Raw genomic sequence first — 21739 nt, 5'->3', positions numbered from 1 at the left:
CCAGTTATGGCATGAGTAAGTCCCAGGAATAAAAGACAAATGGCAGTGTAGTAGACTTGTGTGGCGACAGATGGCGGCTACACTTGTGGTGAGCACGGCATAACGTACAGAGGCGTCGAATCACCATGCTGGTCACCTGAAACTAATGTACCACTGTGTGTCAGCTATCCTTCAGTTAAAACAGGTTTTTCAAGGATAATCCTTCTCTTCTGGTTTATTGGGAGGATTAAATGAAATAAGAGACGAGCACTCAGTGCTGCCTGATGGCATTTACAGGAAGGACCAAGAGTAGTCAAATCCGTAGACGCGGACAGAAGAACGGTCTGCTGGGGCTGGGGGGAGACAGAATGGGGCGATACCATTTAATGGTACAGTTTCAACTTTGCAGGATGAAGACAGTTCTGGAGATGGGTGGCAGCGATGGGTGCACGGCAACGTGAGTGTGCTTAATGCCAACCAACTGTATGCTGACATAGTTCAGATGGTATAGTTCGTGTTATACGTATTTTACCACAAATTTTCAAAGAAGCGCTTAGCGCACTGCCAGGCAATGTTTGTTTATCTAAAAAAAAAAAAGGAGAAGCGTGAGCTACTTACAGCAGTTATAGGAAAACAAAGCAGACATAGACAGAAAGCGGGAAGCAGGGCGAGGAAGGTGGAAACCGTGAGGGACGGGAGAGAAGTCCCAAGAAGAATGTCATACGAAGCAGGCTGCTTCTTCTGGTCACAACGAGTCATAGTTTTCTTTTTTCCTGGTGCCAAAGCCTGATGCTTTGGGGAGAGAATAAAATACTCATTTAATCCACTAAACACATAAAAGGCATTGTTATTATGGCAATTGTACGGGACATTTTCTATCTTCAAAGTGTTTTGTTGAATGACAGGAAATTGCCAAGAGTCGACGGTTTTTGCAAAAATGGCAGTTTCAGACGGTTTGATCTATTATACAGAGCCACTGTTCCTACTCTTACCATTATATAACCTTCAAAAAAACATGAGGTCCTCCATCGGGATATCAGGGCATATTCTACATTCACACAGAACTTTATGGTTTTCTAAGTCTTATTTAATCAGAATCTCACCAATCATCAACCTAAACCCTTGAGGAGAGTATTTTTACAAAAACAAATGGCTTTGGGGACACCTGGGTGGCTCAGTTGGTTAAGCATCCAAATCTCAACATTGGCTCAGATCATGAGTTCAAACCCACATTGGGCTCTGTGCTGACAGCGTGGAGATTGCTTGGAATTCTGTCTTCCTCTCTCTCTCTCTCTCTGCCACTGCCCCAATCATGGTCTCTTTCTCTCAAAATAAACAAACATTAAAAGAATAAATGTTTGTTTTTACAAGAGAGTAATGATAAAATAGTAAACGATAATACAAAATAACATCAAAGATGCAAACCACACATTTAACAAACTGCACCATATATAAAAAACCATTTGCCCAACAACCACAGAAGGCACATCTTTTCAAGAGCACACAACACATTTACAAAATTTGACCATGTATATTGAGCCATAAAGCAAATGTTACCAAGTTTCAAGGAACTGAAATCATACAGTACATGTTATCTGACAATGCAATTAAATTAGAAATCCAAAAGAAATGTATACAATTTATATACTTAGGTAAAAAATAAATCATAATGGAAATTAAATAATATTTTATGTTGAATATGATGAGAATTGACATATCAAAATGTGTAGCAGGAAAGAAGGCAGTGCTTAGAGAGATTTAGCCCGAGATATGAATATTTTAAAAAGGCTGAAAATAATGAGCTAAGCATCCTAGATCATTAAAGAACAATAAAATAATCCAAGAAAGTAGAAAGAATAGAAGAACAAATATTAATAAAATAGAAACTCTCCATGTATTATATAGGATCAACAAAGACAAAGGTATTTTTTTGTCTTTTGTTTTTTGTTTTAACTTAATTAATTAATTAATTAATTAATTAAATTTACATCCAAGTTGGTTAGCATAAAGTGCAATAATGACTTCAGGAGTAGATTCCAGTGATTCATCCCCTATGTATAATACCCAGTGCTCATCCCAGCAAGTGTCTTCCTTAATACCCCTTACTCATTTAGCCCATCCCCCCTCCCACAACCCCTCCAGCAACCCTCAGTTTGTTCTCTATATTTAAGAGTCTCTTATGTTTTGTCTCCCTCCACTTTTATATTATTTTTGCTTCCCTTCCCTATGCTCATCTGTTTCGTATCTTAAATTCCTCATATGAGTGAAATCATATACTTATCTTTCTCTGACTGATTTCGCTTAGCATAATACCCTCTAGTTCCATCCACATAGTTGCAAGTGGCAAGATTTTATTCTTTTCCATTGATGAATAATACTCCATTTTATATATATATATATATATATATATATATATATATATATATATATACACACACACACACACACATATACATACACACACATATATATACACACCACATCTTTTTCTATTCATCCATTGATGGACATCTGGGCTCTTTCCATACTTTGGCTATTAGCAACAGTGTTGCTACAAACATTGGGGTGCATGTGCCCCTTTGAAACAGCACACCTGTATCCCCCGGATAAATACTGAGTAGTGAAATTGCTGGGTCATAGGGTAGTTCTATTTATAATTTTTGAAGAACCTCCATACTGTTTCCCAGAGTGGCCGCACCAGTTTGCATTCCCACCGACAGTGCAAAAGAGTTCCCCTTTCTCCACATCCTTGCCAACATTTGTTGTTGCCTGAGTTGTTAATTCTAGCCATTCTCACAGTCATGAGGGGGTATCTCACTGTGGTTTGGACTTTTATTTCCCTGATGATGAGTGACGTTGAGCATCTTTTTATGTGTCAGTTGGCCATCTGGATGTCTTCTTTGGAGAAGTGTCTATGTCATTTTCCCATTTCTTCACTGGATTATTTGTCTTTTGGGTGTTGACTTTGATAAGTTCTTTATAGATTTTGGATACTAACCCTGTATCTGATATGTCGTTTGCAAATATCTTCTCCCATTCCATCGGTTGCCTTTCAGTGTTGCTGATTGTTTCCTTTGCTGTGCAGACGCATTTTATTTTGATGAGGTCCCAATAGTTCATTTTTGCTTTTGTTTCCCTTGCCTCCAGAGACAGGTTGAGAAAAAAGTTGCTGTGGCCAAGGTCAAAGTTTTTGCTTGCTTTCTCCTCTAGGATTTTGATGGCTTCCTGTCTTACATTTAGGTCTTGCATCCATTTTGAGTTTATTTTTTTTGTATGATGTAAGAAAGTGGTCCAGGTTCATTTTTCTGTATGTCACTATCCAGTTTTCCCAGAACCATTTGCTGAAGAGACTGTCTATTTCATTGGATATTCTTTCCTGCTTTGTCCAAGATTAGTTGGCCATACACTTGTGGGTCCATTTTTGGGTTCTCTATTCTGTTCCACTGATCTGAGTGTCTGTTTTCGTGCCAGTACCATATTGTCTTGATGATTACAGCTTTGTAATACATCTTGAAGTCCAGGATCGTGATGCCTCTACCTTTGGTTTTCTTTTTCAGGGTTGCTTTGGCTTTTCAGGGTCTTTTGTGGTTTCATACAAATTTTAGGATTGTTTTTTTCTAGTTCTGTGAAGAATGCTGGTGTTATCTTGATAGGGATTGCATTGAGTATACAAGATTACTTTGGGTAGTATTGACATTTTAACAATATTTGTTCTTCCAATCCATGAGCATGGAATATTTTTCCACTTTTCGTGTCTTCTTCAATTTCTTTCATAAGCTATACTATGGTATACTATGGTATACACTTGGTGTATAGGAATGCATCCGATTTCTGTGCGTTGGTTTTATATCCTGCAACTTTGCTGAATTCATGGATCAGTTCTAACAGGTTTTTGGTGGAATCTTTTGGGTTTTCCACATAGAGTACCATGTCGTCTGTGAAGAGTGAAACTTTGACTTACTCCTGGCCGATTTGGATGTCTTTTTTTCCTTTGTGTTGTCTGATTGCTGAGGCTAGGACTTCCAATACTATGTTGAATAACAGTGGCAAGAGTGGACATCCCTGTCATGTTCCTGACCTTAGGAAAGCTCTCAGTTTTTCCCATTGAGGATGATATTAGTGGTGGGTCTTTCATACATGGCTTATTTATGATCTTGAGGAATAATATTTCTTTCCCTACTTTCTCGATGGTTTTTATCAAGAAAGGATGCTATATTTTGTCAAATGCTTTCTCTGCATCTATTGAGAGGATCATGTGGTTCTTGTCCTTTCTTTTATTGACGTGATATATCACATTGATTGTTTTGGGGATGTTTAACCAGCCATGCATCCCAGGTATAAATCCCACTTGGTTGTGGTGAATTATTCTTTCATCATATTGTTGGATCTGGTTGACTAGTATCTTGTTGAGGATTTCTGCATCCATGTTCATCAGGGAAATTGGTCATGAGTTTTCCTTTTTAGTGGGGTCTTTGGTTTTGGAATCAAGGTAATGTTGGCCTTGTAGAATGAGTTTGGTGTCTTGTAAACAGCATATAGACGGATCTTGTTTTCTTATCCATTCTGTTACCTTCTGTCTTTTCATTGGAGCATTTAGTATATTGACATTTAGAGTGAGTACTTAAAGATATGAATTTATTGCCATTATGTTGCCTGTAGAGTTGGAGTTTCTGGTGGTGTCCTCTGGTCCCTTCTAGTCTTTGTCGCTTTTGGTCCTTTTTTTTTGTTTCATCTTTTCTCCCCTCAGAGAAACCGCCTTAAAATTTCTTGCAGGGCTAGTTTAGTGGTCACAAACTCCTTTAGTTTGGGGGAAACTTTTTATCTCTCCCTCTATTTTGAATGAAGCCTTGCTGGATAAAGAATTCTTGGCTGCATATTTTTCCAATTCAGCACATTGAATATATCCTGCCCCTCCTTTCTGGCCTGCCAAGTTTCTGTGGGTAGGTCTGCTGCAAACCTGATCTGTCTTCCCTTATAGGTTAAGGACTTTTTTTTCCCTTGCTGCTTTCACAATTCTTTCCTGAGTTTTGTGAATTTGACTATGATATGCCTTGTTGATGGTCGTTTTTTGTTAAATCTAATGGGAATTCTCTGTGCTTCCTGGATTTTGATATCTGTGTCTTTCCCCAGGTTAGGAAAGTTTTCTGGTATGATTTGCTCTCATAAACCTTCTACCCCTTTTTCTCTCGCTTCATCTTCTGGGACCCCTATGATTTGGATGTTATTCCTTTTTAATAAGTCACTGAGTTCTCTAATTCCTATATCGTGCTCTTTTGCCTTAGTTTCCCTCTTTTTTCTGCTTCATTGTCCTCCACAAGTTTGTCCTCTATATCGCTGATTCACTGCTCTGCATCAACCATCCTTGCTGCCGTAGCATCCATTTGAGATTGCATCTCAGTTATCGCATTTTTAATTTCGTCCTGACTAGATTTTACTTCTTTTATCTCTGCAGAAAGGGATTCTGTGTTTTTTTCAACCCCAGCTAGTAATCTTATTATCATGATTCTAAATGCTGGTTCAGACATCTTGCTTGTATCTGTGTTGATTAAGTCCCCAGCTGTCATTTCTTCCTGATCTTTCTTTGGGGATGAATTCCTTTGTTTCACCATTTTGATGGAAGAAAAATAATAAAATAAAAATAAATAAATAAAATTTAAAAATTAAAAACAAGATAAAAAATCCAAATAAAGGATGCTGGATCCTAGGTGTGTTGTGGTCTGGTTGTTGAAAGAAGCTTGATAGAATAGAGGGAAAAAGGGAAGAAAAGAAAAAAAAGACCAAAAAAAAGGCAAATGTCTGAAAATTTTAGAAATCAATACAATAAAATAGAATAAACCGAAATGATGAAAGTAAAATAGAATTTTAAAAATTTACAAAAAAAGTAAGAAACGTAGTAAAAAAATGAAGAAAAATCTTTTTTATAAAAATGAAAAATAAAAATAAATTTTTTCTCTTTTTGTATTCAAGAATCAGAACAGAAGAAGAAAAAATTGAATAGATGGACCAATGAACAGAATGAAATACAATTGAAATTACATTGGTTTCCCCTAGAAGTCAAGCTATGAAGCCCCTTATAGTCCATAAACGAAGCAGGCAGAGAGACTTGTGGTGTTCCTCTAGAGCACAATTGACCCAGCTGGACAGTGCTTGGTGTAACAGCTCCATTCTCCACTAGATGGCACTGCTTAGCTTACTTGGGTGGATTGTTGGCGGTGCATGTAGGTGTGTTCGTGCATGTGCAGGAGGGGTGAGAATGGCATCACCCAGCTACCCAGTCTCCAGTTTCAGAACTCTGTGCTTTCCCCGACTGGCAATCAAGCATCCCTCCTTTGTCTCCAGCTTCTGTCACTCCCAGCTTCTGCACTGTTTGTGACCAAGCTGTCAACCTGCCAGGCAGCACCCCCCTCCCAACTTTTATCTCAAATGGGTCTATGTTTCCAAACCCTTCACTTCTGAGGGCTGTGTAGCTTTGACCTGCTTAGACCCTCTCGGGGCGGAGGTGGGGGGGGTTCACTGAGCAATGGCCAGGTGCCGGCCCGCCCCCAGGAATGTTCACACGACCGTGCCTCTACCGATGCCCAGAGACCATGGCCAGGTACCAGCCACCCCAGAAAAAGTTCATGCAATCATATAGCAGCAGCCTTTCAGGGATTATGGAAAATCACAACACACATCTGGCACCAGGCTTCACATTTAATGACCTTGTTCCAGCACCAGCAAATGCTGTTGTTCTCCAGGGTCCACTGGGACCTTTATCTGTGGGGAGAGGCCACACAGCCTCTACCCAATGTCCTCCCAGCAGTGAACTGCCTCTCCTCATGTGTCCCAAGGACCCCCTGGATCCCACTCTCCTCCTGGGGATTCGCCCTTCCCACCAGAGCACCACCAGGTAACAAGCTGCGGAGTTTCAGACTCTGTGCTCCCCTGGTTTAGAGTCTTAATGGAAGTTAAACCGTCTCCTTTCTTCCTTTCGTGTGCAGTCCTTTGCCAGTGTTTCCACTCTTTCTTTTCTCTCCAGCTGCTTTTGGGGGGATTGTTTTCCCATACTCTCACCCTGTCTCTGTCCTCTCTCCACAAACAAACACAGCTCCCTGCCCTCCGCGGCTTCTCTCTCCCCCAGTTCACCTCTCCGCGCTGTGTACCTGCCGAGTTCTGTGGTTCAGGTTGTGCAGATTGTTGTGTTGATCCTCACATCAGTTTTCTAGATGTGCAGAATGGTTTATTGTTGACCTAGCTGCATTTCAGGCATGAGACAGGCAAAAAAAACTTCCATGCTGCTCCGCCATCTTGGCCCCTCCCTTAACAAAGGTATTTCTTTGATAAGACTAATAGAACTGACAAATTTCTAGTGTAATTTGTCAGAAAAATAAGAGAAAAATACAAATGCCAAGATTAGGACTGAAGAAGAATTACAGATTCTACAAGCATAAAAAAAACATTAAGTGGACATTATTAACTTTATTTCAGTATTCTGAAAATTCAGATGACATGGATGAATTCCTAGAAAAATATATCAGAAGAATTTAAGAAGAAATAGCAAACCTGAATACTCTTCAACCACCAAAGATAATGGTTGGTGGTCTAAACTTTTCTCACAAGGAAAACTCCAGGCCCAGATGGCTTCACACAAGTTCTACTAAAGTCAATGGAGAAATCATTTTAAACTTACAAAAAATTTTCAGATAACTGAAATGGAATAATCCATTCCCCCAACTCATTGTGTAAGGCTACTTTAGTCTTTCTTTTTGAAGTAATCTCTACACCCAATGTGGGTCTCAAACTCACAACCCCAAGATCAAGAGTTGCATGCTCTACTGACTGAGTCACTCAGGAGCCCACCCTGAGGCTACCTTAATCTTTGGGACGGTATGAGAAAGATTGAAGTTTTTTTTCATTAAAAAAAATTTTAATGTTTAGTTGTTTTTGAGAGAGACAGACAGAGTGTGAGCAGAGGAGGGGCAGAGAGAGAGAGGGAGACACGGAACCTGAAGCAGACTCCAGGCTCTTGAGCTGTCGGCACAGAGCCTGATGCAGAGCTCGAACTCATGAGCTGTGAGATCATGACCTGAGCCAAATTCTGACATTTAACCAAATGAGCCACCCAGGCATTTTTTAAAAGATTTTTTAAAAATGTTTATTTATTTTTCAGAAAGAGAGTGTGAGTGGAGGAGAAGCAGAGAGAGAGGAAGACGGGGAATCAGAAGGCTCTGCACCGTCAGTGCAAAGCCCAACGTGGGGCTTGAACCCACAAACCATGACATCATGACCTGGGCTGAAGTCCGTTGCTCAACCAACTGAGCCACCCAAACACCCTGAGAAAGATTATCTATAGGCCAATTTTACTAATGAACATAGATGGAAAAATCCTAATAAAAATATTCACAAACCCAAACCAGCAATATATAAAAAAGATAAAACATCATAATCAACTAGTCTTCATTCCAGAAATGCAAAGTCAATTTAACATTAAGAAAATTAAGATAACTCTCCACCAAGAGAGAATCAGTGAGAAAAATCATATCATCACCTCAGTAGACACAACAGTGTAAGAAAATTTCATCCATTCATAACAAAAACTCATAGCAAAATAGGAAAAATTATCTCTCTTAGCTGAGAAAGAATATGTAAACCAAACCAGCCCAAACAAACCAAAACAAAACCTACAGCAAATATCCATAATGGTGAAACACTGAACACTTTCCTTTGGTACTGGAAATAAGATAAAAATGCCTCCAATTACACTTCTACTCAACACTGTACTGAAGGACCTCTCTAGGACACTGAGGCAAGAAAAGGAGATAAAAAATATATAACAGCTGCAAAAAAAAAAAAAGAGAGAGAGAAAATGCTTTCATTCTTTGAAGGTACATTGTATATATAAAACATTCAAGAGAACACACAGATAAATTATAAGAATCTATGAAAGTTAAACAGAATTGCTGGATACCTAATCAATCATTTTAAAAGTCATTTATTCTCAGGGCACGGGGTAGCTCAGTCAGTTGAGTATCTGGCTCTTGACTTCACCTCAGGTCTTGATCTCACGGTTCGTGGGACTGAGACTTGAGTGGGGCTCTGTGCTGACAGCTCAGAGCCAGCTTAGGATTCTTGCTCTTCCTCTCTCTCTCTCTGCCCTCCCCACCCTCAAAATAATAAGTAAACTTTTAAGAAAAGGCATTTATTCCCATACCAGCAAAAAAAAAAAAAAAAAAAGAATATTGAAATTTTGTAAAGATAAAAACTTACAATTACATAACATACAAAATATCTAGGAATAAATCTAACAAAAGATGTGGTGATTATCTATGGAGAATATTATAGAACTCTATTGAGAGACATTAAGTAGATCCACAAGACAGTTAATATTTTGTTCCCTGGTCAGAAGCTGAATATTATAAAGATGTCAATGAACTCCAAATTAATTCATAGACGTAATACAATCCAAATCAAATTCTCAATGTTCTTTCGGAGGGAGTTTGTTTTTGTTTTGTTTTGTTTACATCAAAAAAATGTATTCTAAAATGTATTTGGAATTACAAAAGGCCAAAAAGAGATAAAATATTCTTGAAGAGGAATAAGGGAAGATTTGTCCTAACAAATATCTAGACTTATTGCAAAGTTATAATTATTGTTATTATTTTTTTAGAGAGACAGCATGAGCGGGGGAGGGGCAGAGAGAGAGGGGGACAGAGGATCTGAAGCAGACTCTGAGCTGACAGCAGTGAGCCTGATGTGGGGTTCCAACTCAGAAACTGTGAGATCATGACCTGAGCCAAAGTTGGATGCTCAATGGACAGAGCCACCCAGGTGGCCCGCAAAGTTATAATTATTAAGACAGTGTGGTGTTGACTCAGTGACAGAAAAAATACATCAGTAAAATGATAGAGGGCTGGAAACAAACAAACACATACAATAACACTTGAAAAGTGACATTGTATAGGTGCCTGGGTGGCTCAGTCAGTTAAGCATCTGACTCTTGATTTCGGCTCAGGTCATGATCTCATGGGTTCATGAGTTTGAGCCCCACATTGGGCTCTGCACTGCTTGGGATTTTCTCTCTCTGCTCCTCCCCTGCTTGCTCTCTCTCTCAAAAATAAATAAATAAAACCTAAAAACAAAAAAAAAATGACATTGTAAATCAGTAGGGGAAGGACAAACTTTTCCATATGTGTTACTGGGATAATTTGGAGCCCATACTGTAAATATAAATTGGCCTTCTGCCTATAGTATAAACAAAAATCAATTCCAGGCAGATTAAAGATGTATTTAAAAAGCAAACAATGTAAGTAAACACTTTTTTATGTTTTGAGTTCATTTTTGCAATGGATAATGAACCCAGTAACCTTAAAATAGCTGAGCAGTGCAACATAATTAACACGATAATTGCAGTAAAATTGTTGATATTAGTATGCAGGTCAGTAAAATTTGTAGGAAACAAAATTTTCTATTGGATTGTAGCCTTTTTTAACTTTATTTTTTAGTTTTTAAAATTTATATCCAAGTTAGTTAGCATATAGTGAAGCAATGATTTCAGGAGATTTCATAATGCTCCTTACGCATTTAGCCCATCCCTCCTCCCACGATCCCTCCCGTAACCCTCAGTTTGTTCTCCATATTTATGAGTCTCTTCTGTTTTGTCCCCCCCCCGTTTTTATATTATTTTTGTTTCCCTTCCCTTGTGTTCATCTGTTTTGTCTCTTAAAGTCCTCATAGGAGTGAAGTCATATGATTTTTGTCTTTCTCTGACTAATTTTGCTTAGCATAATACCCTCCAGTTCCATCCACGTAGTTGCAAATGGCAAGATTTCATTCTTTATGATTGCCGAGTAATACTCCATTGTATATATATACCACATCTTCTTTATCCATTCATCCATCGATGGACACTTGGGCTCTTTCCATACTTTGGCTATTGTTGATAGTGCTGCCATAAACATGGGGGTGCATGTGTCCCTTCAAAACAGCACACCTGCATCCTGTGGATAAATGCCTAATAGTGCAATTCCTGGGTCCTGGATAGTTCTATTTTTAGTTTTTTGAGGAACCTCCATACTCTTTTCCAGAGTGGCTGCACCAGCTTGCATTCCCAACAACAATGCAAAAGGGATCCTCTTTCTCCACATCCTCGCCGACATCTGTTGTTGCCTGATTTGTTAATGTTAGCCATTTTGACAGGTGTGAGGTGGTATCTCATTGTGGTTTTGATTTGTATTTCCCTGATGATGAGTGATGTTGAGCATTTTTTCATGTGTCAGTTGGCCATCTGGACATCTTCTTTGGAGAAGTGTCTATTCATGTCTTTTGTCCATCTCTTCACTGGATTATTTGTTTTTTGGGTGTTAAGTTCAATAAGTCCTTTGTAGATTTTGGATACTAACCCTTTATCTGATATGTTGTTTGCAAGTATCTTCTCCCATTCTGTCGGTTGCCTTTTAGTTTTGCGGATTGTAGCCTTGATTCTTACTATTTTGTTTAGACTAACGACTTGATTCCACACTGTTCAACCGGAAACAAAGCTTAGTGGGAGAGGAGAGCCAGAGAAGTGACAGGGAAGCTACAGATTACAACAGATTTGTGAACTTGGCCACACAGTGGTGGCAGGACCTAGCTGATACTGAGGTATATTTTAGCTCTATCCACGTCATTATGCTAAAGCAAAATGAGTTACTCAGAAAAAGACAAATAGCATATGATTTCACTCATGTGTGGAATTTAAGAAATGAAATAAACAAGCCTAAGTTAAAAAAGAGACAAACCAAGAAACAGACTCTTAAGCATAAAGAACACACTGATGGTGACCAGAGGGGAGGTGGGCAGGGGGGAGGGAAGACATAAGTGATGGGGACTAAGGAGGGCACTTGTTGCGATGAGCACCAGATGTTGAATGGAATAGTTGAGTCACTGTATTGTACACCTGAAACTAACATTATACTGTATGTTAGCCAACTGGAATTTAAATTAAAACTTAAAAAAAAAAACCACCAAAGACATGTTTTAAACAACACTCATGTGTAAGAGCAAAAACTTCATGGACTGTATTTGTGACTAATTGTATAACAGGTTATTATAGTTTCTGTTCAGTGGAAAGGGCAAAATATTCCCACAAAGGGTTTTAATGTAGACTTTTTTTTTTTTTTTGCACCCATGCTGTTGAATGTTAAGTGTAAGAGTCTGATCATGGCGCTGAATAAATGTAAGTGTGTCTTTAAAAAAAATAGGAGGGGGCACCTGGCTGGCTCAGTCAGTACAGCATGTGACTCTTGATTTCCAGGTTGAGTTCGAGCCCCATGTTGGGTTGAGAGATTACTTAAAAATAAAATCTTAAAAAAAAGGCAAGCAATAAAGTTTTTTGAAAGATAATATAGGAAAAAATTTTCATGATCTTGGGGTAGTGTGGATTTTTTTCAACAAAACACAAAAAGCACCACCCAAAAAGAAAATTAGTGGTATTTTATACTATATTAAAAATTAGGTGGGGCGCCTGGGTGGCTCAGTCGGTTAGGTGTCCGACTTCGGCTCAGGTCACGATCTCGCGGTCCGCGAGTTCGAGCCCCGCGTCAGGCTCTGGGCTCATGGCTCAGAGCCTGGAGCCTGCTTCCAATTCTGTCTCCCTCTCTCTCTGCCCCTCCCCCGTTCATGCTCTGTCTCTCTCTGTCTCAAAAATAAATAAACGTTAAAAAAAAATTATAAAAAAAAAAATTAGGGGCGCGTGGGTGGCTCAGTAGGTCAGGCGTCCAACTCTTGATCTTGGCTCACGTCATGATCTCACGGTTCATGAGTTTGAGCCTCGTGTCAGGCTCTGCGCTGTCAGTGCAGAGCCGGCTTGGGATTCTCTCTCTCTCCCCTTCTCTCTTCACCCCTCCACCACTCATGCTGTCTCTGTCTCTCTCAAAATAAATAAATAAACTTAAAAAAATTTAAAACACAGAACATGCTTGTCCAAAGGCACCATAAATAATGAAAAGACAAACCACCAAATGGGATATATGTAATACCCTTATAACAAAGGCTTTCTTTGCAGAATATATAAGAACTTCTAGAGATCAGTAATAAAAAGACTGCAATATACAAGAAAAATGGACAAAGGTTTCAACAACACTTCACAAAAGAGAATATTCGGATGGTCAATAAACACAAAAAGAAGGCTCAACCTAGCAATTGGGGAAATGAAAATTAAAACTACACTAACATACCACTACACCCACCAGAATGACTAAAATTAAAACAACTGAAAATACCAAGTGTTTATGGGCAGTAATGGAAACTCTCATATTACTAATGGTTCAGTCACATTGGAAAACAGTGGCATTTGCTAATGAAATAGAAAATACACACACATTGTGACTTACCGGTCCTACTTCTAACTAAGTCTCAACATTAGAGAAATGTGTGCACATATTCTCCAAGATACATGCACAAGGATGTACATCACAGTATTCATAATTGCTTCAAAATGGAAACCCAAATGTTCGTCAAAAATAAAATGTTAATTACACATTTATGTATTACGTAAATAAATTATAATGGTACAATATCATGCCATGGAAAATAAGACCAAGGGCAAATGAACCAAGTAAGACTACTTGTAAAAACATAACACCAGTATATTAAGGGACAACACACATGCACACACACACACACGTGTACGCAAATATATACAATGTGACTTCATTCAAATAACATTCCCAGACAGAGGCACCTAGATGGCTCAGCCGTTGAGCGTCTGACTCTTGATTCCAGCTCAGGTCACCATCCCAGGGTCTTGAGATCAAGCCCCACGTCAGGTTCCGTGCTGAGCATGGAGCCCACTTAAGAGTCTGTCTGTCTGTCTGTCTGTCTGTCTCTCTCTCTGCCCCTCTACCCCACTCATGTGCTCTCTCTCAAATTAAAAATATTTTTAAAAATTAACATTCCCAAATAGGCAACTAAAGTATACTGTTTAGGAAAGTGAGAAAGATATTTGAGAAGTAGAGTACTCCATGCCTTTGGTGGGGAGAGAACTAAAATCAGAAAGAAGACATGCTCTGCAGCTAAAACAGGACATAAAGGGAAATTTATTCTTTAGAAAAGAGGAAATCATAAATCAATAACCAAAACCTTCAACTCTAGATCCAGAAAAAGGAGAGCAAGCTAAACCCAAGGCAAAGAGAAGAAAGAAAAGAATAACCATTACATTAGAAACTCAATGAAGCAGAACACAAAACACTAGAGGAATCAAAAGATTCCAAAAGAAATTTGGATTCCAAATTTCAAATTTCAAAAGATTCCAAAAGAAAAGATTCCAAAACATGGTTCTTTGAAAAGATCATCAAATTGACAAACCTTTAGGCAGACGGACCAAGAGAAAGAGAGAAAACATCTGTCACAAGAATCAGGAATGAAAAAAGAGACATTATCATCAATCCTACACATATTAAGAGGATTGTAAGGTGATACTTTAAACAAGTACATGCCAACAAATACGGTAACAGAGGTGATGTGGACCAATTCCTGGAGGAACATGAATTGCCAAAAGTGATTCATGAAGAAACAGAAAACCTGAATAAGCCTGTGACAGGTAAAGAGATTGAATTAGTAATTACAATTAATACTTCCACAAGGAAAGCCCAGATGGCTTCATTGATGAATTCTACTGAATATTTCGAGAAAAACTAATTATCAATCCTTCAAAAACAGTTACACACCAACTGGGATTTATCATAGGAATACAAGATTGATTTAACATTAAAAATCAATTAATATACTATATACCATATTGATAAAGAGATAAAAACCACATGGTCATCTCAAAAGTTACACAAAGAGCATTTGACAAAAATCCAACATCTCTTGATAATTAAAACAAATCAAAAACAAAAAAACTAAGAACAGATGGGAATGTCTTCAATCTAATCTGCAGAAAACCCACAGCTAACATTATACTTGATGAAAGACTGGTTGCTTTCCCCTAAGATCAGGAGCAAGACAAGGATGTCTTTTCTTACCACTTCTGTTCAACACTATATTGGAGGCTCTCCTCAGGCAAATTAAGCTAAATAAATAAAGACATACAAGCCATCAAAATTGGAAAGGAAAAGTGAAACTATGTGCAGAAAACATGACCTTCTATATAGAAAATCCAAAGAGATTTACTAAAAAGTTCCCAGAGTTAACAGACAGGTTCAGCGAAGGTACAGATACAAGAATAATAACAAAAGTCAATTGTGTTTCTATATGCTAGCAACAAACCAAAGAAGAAATTATAAAAAATAATTCCATTCAGAATACCATCAAAAAGAAGAAAACACCTAGGAATAAATTCAACAAAAGAAGTGCAAGACTTGTACGCCAAAAACTACAACACGTTGAAGGAAAATAAAGCTCTAAATAAAGAGAAAGACATCCCATGTTAATGGATCAGAATACTTAAAATGTTAAGATGGAAATTCCCCCTAAAGTGATCTACAGGTTTAATGCAACCCCTATCCAAAACTCAGAAACTGACGAGCTGATTCTAAAATCTTCACGGAATTGCAAAAGACCCAGAATAGTCAAAGCAATTTTTAAAAGAACCAAGTTGGAGGACTCACATTTCCCAATTTCAAATTTACTGCAAATCTACAGCCATCAAGACAGTGTGGTGCTGACATAAGGATAGACACAGATACCAATGGAAGAGAACTGAGAGTCCAGAAATAAATCTGTGTGTGTGTGTGTGTGTGTGTGTGTGTGTGTGTGACCAGCTGATTTTCAACAAAGGCACCAAGATCGTAAGAGTTGAAAGGATAGTTTTTTTAACAAAATGCTGGCGGGACAACTGAATAGCCACGTCCGAAAGGATGAAACCGTACCCCTGTCCCACACCACATAAAAAAAGCAACTCAAAGTGAATCACAGACCTAAAAGTACTGGTTGAAACTATACAACTTTTAGAAGCCAACTGTAGGGAGTGAGTTGGAGGATTGGAGGGCTGATGAAAGAAAAAGACACGATACAGACACAAGATGGCAGTAATGTGCGCATGCCTTGTGTGGGAGACACAGAGGGTAGGTTGAGGGAGAGGCTTATCACACCATGCCAGGGACTGTCCATTGTTCAGCAGGGCCACCGACCTCAGGGGAAATTCCAAGGGAGAGAGGCCGATGTGTCTACGTGGTGTCAGCTTGGCCACACAGTAGAGCACTTGAGCCAGAGAGTTCAAAGGGTCACCGAGCTTGGGATCTTTACAGCACCGCGGCTTACTCTGTCTACGGCTAACAAACGTTGTCAGCTTCACAAGGTAGGCAAAGCAGTCTTTACAGGACTAAATTCTGCTCATTTGGGCGATGCTTAAAACCACTGAATGTACAAGAATTTGAGCTTTTCAGCTAATGGGTCTCTGCTTGCTCTTGAAAAATAAACAACCGGGGTGCCTGGGTGGCTCAATCGGTTGAGCGTCCGACTTCAGCTCATGTCACGGTATCGCGGTTCACGAGTTCGAGCCCCGTGTCAGGCTCCGGGCTGACAGCTCGGAGCCTGGAGCCTGCTTCGGATTCCGTGTCTCCCTCTCTCTCTGTCCCTCCCCCACTTGTACTCTGTCTCTCTCAAAAATAAACAGACATTTAAAAATGTTTTTAAAAACACTAAAAAATTAAAAATAAATTGCCTAGAGAAGAATATAACAGGGCCATCTTGGGCTCACTTACACTTTAAAAAAGTAATAAATCTTTGTGACTTTAGATCGGGCAATGATTTCTTAGATACCACACCAAGTGAAAAAAAAAGGCAAAGTTGGGGTGCCTGAGTGGCTCAGTCAGTTGAGCATCCAACGCTTGATTTCAGCTCAGCTCATGATCGCAGGGTTGTGGGAATAAGCCCTAAGTTAGACTCTGCACTGAGTGTGGCACCTGCTTACGATTCTCTCTCTCTCTCCCTCTGCCCCTCCCCTGCTTGCAAGAGCATGCAAGTTCTCTCTCTCTCTCTCTAAAGTACAAAAGAAAAAAGACAAACTTGATAAATTTGGCCATTAAAATAAAAAAACTCTCACACTTCAAATGATACCATCAGGAAAGTGAAAAGACAACACGCAAATGTTTGCAAATTGAATACCTGATAAAAATTTCGTATCAAGAATGTATAAAAAAACTCTTAAAACTCACTAACAAAGCAAATAACCCAATTAAAAAACAAAGGATTTGAATACACATTTCTCCAAAAAAGATACATGAACGGTCAGTAACACACATGAACAGGAGCTTAATATCATTAGTCGAGAGAGAGACTCAAATCAAAACCACAATGAGATAGCACTTCACATCCATTAGGATGGCTATTATAATAAATACAAATAATAACAGGCTTTGGTGAGGATGTTGACAAATGGGAACCAACGTGCACTTGCTGGTGGGACTTCTGGAAACAATTTGGCAGGTTCTCAATGTGTTAAACGCAGAGTTTCTGTATGATGGAGCAATTCCACTCCTAGGTCTCTACCCCAAAGCACTGGAAACATACATCCACACAAGAATTTGTACACGAACGTTCATTTGGCTATTATGAAAACAACCTGAATGGCCATCAATTGATTCGCGGGTGAACATAACACGCATGTCTACATGACAGAATACTATCTGGCAATAAAAAGGATGTACCAATGCGAGCTACAACATAGATGAACCTCAAAATACCGAGCTAAGTGAAGGAAGCCATAAAATGCCACATATTGTAGAATCTCATTTATATAAAATGCCCAGAGTTGGCAGATCTATAGAAACAGAAAGGAGAGTAGTGGTTGCCAAGGGTGAGAGTGGAGACGTGGCTGGGGAATACGGAACGACCGGTGATGGGCATGAGGTTTCTTTCTGGGGTGATAGAAAGAGTCTAAAATCATTGTGACGATAGCTGCATATCTCTGTAAATACACCAAAGACTATTGACTGAGACACTTAAATCAGATCAGTTTTATAGCATTTAAATCCTATGTCAAAAAAGCTATTTTCAAAAAAGGGAAAGGGGGCACATAAGAGACTTCTGGCGTGCTAGTAGGTATTGCTACAGTTACCGACTTGGGTTAAACTGGTATTTATAGGTGTTAAACTTTATGTTTTATGAACTTCTCTGTATACACCTTATAATGCACAACAAAAATAGCGGGGAAATTCGTATCTTAAATATGGCTTTTCAACAAAATAAGTCAGTCAGAGAAAGACAAATACCATATGATTTCACTCGTATGTGGAATTTAAGAAACAAGACAGACGAACATATGGGGGGGGCGGTTAGAGAGGGGAAAGAAACCATGAGAGACTCTTAAATACAGAACAAACTGAGGGTTGATGGGGGTGGGGTGGGGGGAGTGGATTAAAGGGGTGATGGGCATTAAGGAGGGCACTTGTTGGGATGAGCACTGGGTGTTATATGTAAGTGATGAATCACAGAATTCTACTCCTGAAACCAATCTTGCATTGTATGTTAACTAACCAGAATGTAAATAAAAACTTGGAAAGAAAAATACATATGTACATAAAGAAGGCATTTCAAAGCATATGCACACCTCACTTACTCTGAAATATAACTGTAAATAAAGACCGCCCTTCCAGGAGGGAGCAGACCACCTCTGACACCAGGTAAAATCAATGCACAAGGTCAAACACCAATGCATTTGCCTTAGTTCCCCAAACTGTCTCCGGATTGTCTTCTAGGGACAAGAACTGGAGGGGGTTTGAGTTATTTTTTAAAAATTTTTGAGTATATTTATTTATTTTTGTGAGAGAGAGAGAAAGTAAATGGGAGAGGGGCAGAGAAAGAGGGGGAGAGAGAGAATCCCAAGCAGGCTCCACACTGTCGGTCACAGTCTCTAACTTGAGGCTCGATCCCACAAACCGTCAGATCATGACCTGAGCTGAAATCAAGAGTCAGATGCTTAATTGACTGAGCCATTCCAGGAAGCCCAAAGTTTTTTTTTAATTGTGTTTCTTTTAAGTAATCTCTAAGCCCAACACGGGGCTCAAACTCATGACCGTGAGATCAAGAGTCACATGCTCTAACCAACCGAGCCAGCCAGCCACCCCATTTGAATTATATTTTAATGATAAGTGCTTCCTGTGTGTGATGCATGAGTAATAATGATGAGAGTAATAATTGAGCCTCACCTAGAGGACAAAATACTAAAGAAAAAGAGAAAAAGACATTCCTCCAGGACATCTTTCCACTGTCAATTTCCTATCTTTCTCTATCACCGATGTTTTACAACTTTTCCTTTGGAAATAAAGCTTAAAATAAAAATAAAATAGGGGCATCTGGGTGGCTCAGTCGGTTGGGCATCCGGCTCTGGCTCAGGTCATGATCTCGTGGTTCGTGAGTTTGAGCCCTGTGTCGGGCTCTGGGCTGACAGCTCGGAGCCTGGAGCCTGCTTCTGATTCTGTGTCTCCCTCTCTCTCTGCCCCTCCCCCGCTCATGCTCTGTCTCTCCGTCTGTCTCAAAATAAAATAAAATAACGTAAAAAATTAAAAAAAAAAATAGACCTGTGTTGGGTCTATTTTTGAAACGGACTCACAGAAATTTGCAAAAATAGTCGCAGGTCCTGTGTCTCCTTCAACTAACTTCTACTAGTGACATCTTAGATGACTGTTATTACCGTGTTATAACACCCAAACCAGGAAACTGACGTCGCTACAATACTGTCGGGTACACACTTTATCCCATAGTCACCAGTTATACATGCACCCATTTTCACCCATTTTCATGCACATGTGTGGGTGTGTGTGTGGGTGGGTGGGTGTGTGTGTGTTCTATGAGATTTTAGTCCGTGTATAGACGTGTATAGCTACCACTCAATCAAGATAACGTAACTCTTCCATTGTCACCAAGGACCTTGCTTGGTGAACTCCCAAGGAACTCCCCTTTATATGGTGCCCCCACTGTGCCTATCCTCTGGCAACCACTGATTTATTTGTTCTCTACCCTTAATGCCATTTTGCAAGTGACACATAAATGGAATCATACAGCATTAGATTGACTTTTAAACTGTCGAGATCTCTCTCATTAAAGGAAAAACAATGTCTCAGCCCCACATAGTCTCCAGCTAGTTGTTTTTCTCCTCACCCTCAGAGTCCGACATGCTTTTGGGGATTGCTGTTTCTATACACCTAACAGCTCACTGGTTTCTATCCTACATTTCTGCTCATACTTTCTGTTTCCACTGTTGACTCATCCTTCCGCGACCCGGTCATTAAATGTTGTAGTTACTCAAGGCTCTGTTCTACATTTTCTTCTTTTGACATTTCTTCCTAAGGGATCTCATCCATACCCATGGCCCCAGAACACTCATGACTCAAACTCAAACACACACACACACACACACACACACACACACACACACACACTGGAGCCACAAAGCCATTGCTGTAAACTAACTGCCTTTTGGACATATCCTTCAGAATATCTTAAACACACCTGAAACTTAGCATGTCCAAAATTCAACTTGGCACATCTCACCCTCCCAAACCTCCATACGTCCGCCATGACCCTGTTAGCGGACACCCCCTTTCCTCTCGCTATCACATATTCAATTCAAGTCCATCCATTTTAGCCAGAAAGTGTATTTTCACGACCATCCTCCTCTCCCACCTCACCCAAACTACCATTATCTCCCTTCTGGACCACTGTCAGAGTCCCTAACCGATCACCCTGCCGTCACTAAGTCGTTCTTTCCACTATGGCCAGAATAACATTTAAGATGGACATTTTAAGATAATCTCATCCTGCCAGTCCTTCTCTTGCCTCTCAAATATCCATCAATCTCCTGCCATTGTTTCCAGAAGAGAAAGTACCTAATATGGCCTGGACCACAGTGACCCCTAATCACTTCCTCCAGCTCGTTTTTATCTAAGCTGTTTCTCCTAACAACACCTGGCCTTTTTTCATTTCCTCAAAGTACAACCCTGTACCCAGAATATATCGCTTTGATCCCTTCTCACGTATTTTACTCTCCTACCCTTTAGACCTCAGCTCAATCATCTCCACTGGGAAACCTTCCCTGAGTCTCCAGAGAAGGTCGACTTCTGCTATAACAGTCTCACAGCACCGTGTTCCTTTCTTTCATATGAGATACTAAACCTATAATTGCATGTTTAATTATGAGACTGATTAATTACCTGTACCCCCTAAAAAACTGAAACCACACAGGGAAGGAACCGTGTGTGTGTAAGTTTGCTGCTGCACCCCAAGAACCTAGCACACGAGGATCCCAATTAATATTTACTGAAAGAAGAAATGGACATTGCACCTAACGACCCACCACAGTGATTCTTACAAAACCTTTTACATGAACCTGGGATTTAAACATGCGAGCATTCCTAGAATATCTTTAGAACAGCTGCATGTTTGCTTGAGAACTAGGCATGTACCCAAATGGTATACTGACATGTTTAGAATGAAATGTCCTACAGACAGTATCCCCAACATGACTAGGCAGCAGTCCACAAATTTATTTGTACTGTACGTGACCTTCCCCCCCAGAAACAATTTGCGAATGGTGAGTAAGCTCCAACCCAGCCCTCAAAATCTTACCTATCTCCCGATGGAGTCAGCATCTTCCTGTAAGAACTTTAAGGCTGACTGCACTTCTGAACCAAGAATTCAGGGAACCTCTCAGTCCAGAGCACCCCTCAACTCCAAGCCCTTCAGGGCTTGAACCCCCATGGGCTCCTTCAGCCCTGACCCTTTAGTCTTTCTCATGGCCCTAAAGCTTTTTGAGCCCTAAGCAAAGCAGGAGGCAATGTATACACAGAAGCAAGTTCCA

The 21739-nt window shown here is 39.7% G+C and overlaps 1 protein-coding gene across 12 annotated transcripts in view; it reads right to left on the bottom strand.

The window, feature by feature from the left end:
• The window catches only part of LOC115513506 (cytidine monophosphate-N-acetylneuraminic acid hydroxylase), a 144387-nt gene that overhangs the window by 76630 nt on the left and 46018 nt on the right, over positions 1 to 21739 (bottom strand). The window lies entirely within an intron of this gene.

This window comes from Lynx canadensis, chromosome B2 (genome assembly GCF_007474595.2).
Source record: "Lynx canadensis isolate LIC74 chromosome B2, mLynCan4.pri.v2, whole genome shotgun sequence".
Taxonomy (NCBI): domain Eukaryota; kingdom Metazoa; phylum Chordata; class Mammalia; order Carnivora; family Felidae; genus Lynx; species Lynx canadensis.
This window is presented reverse-complemented; position numbering and strand designations above follow the sequence as displayed.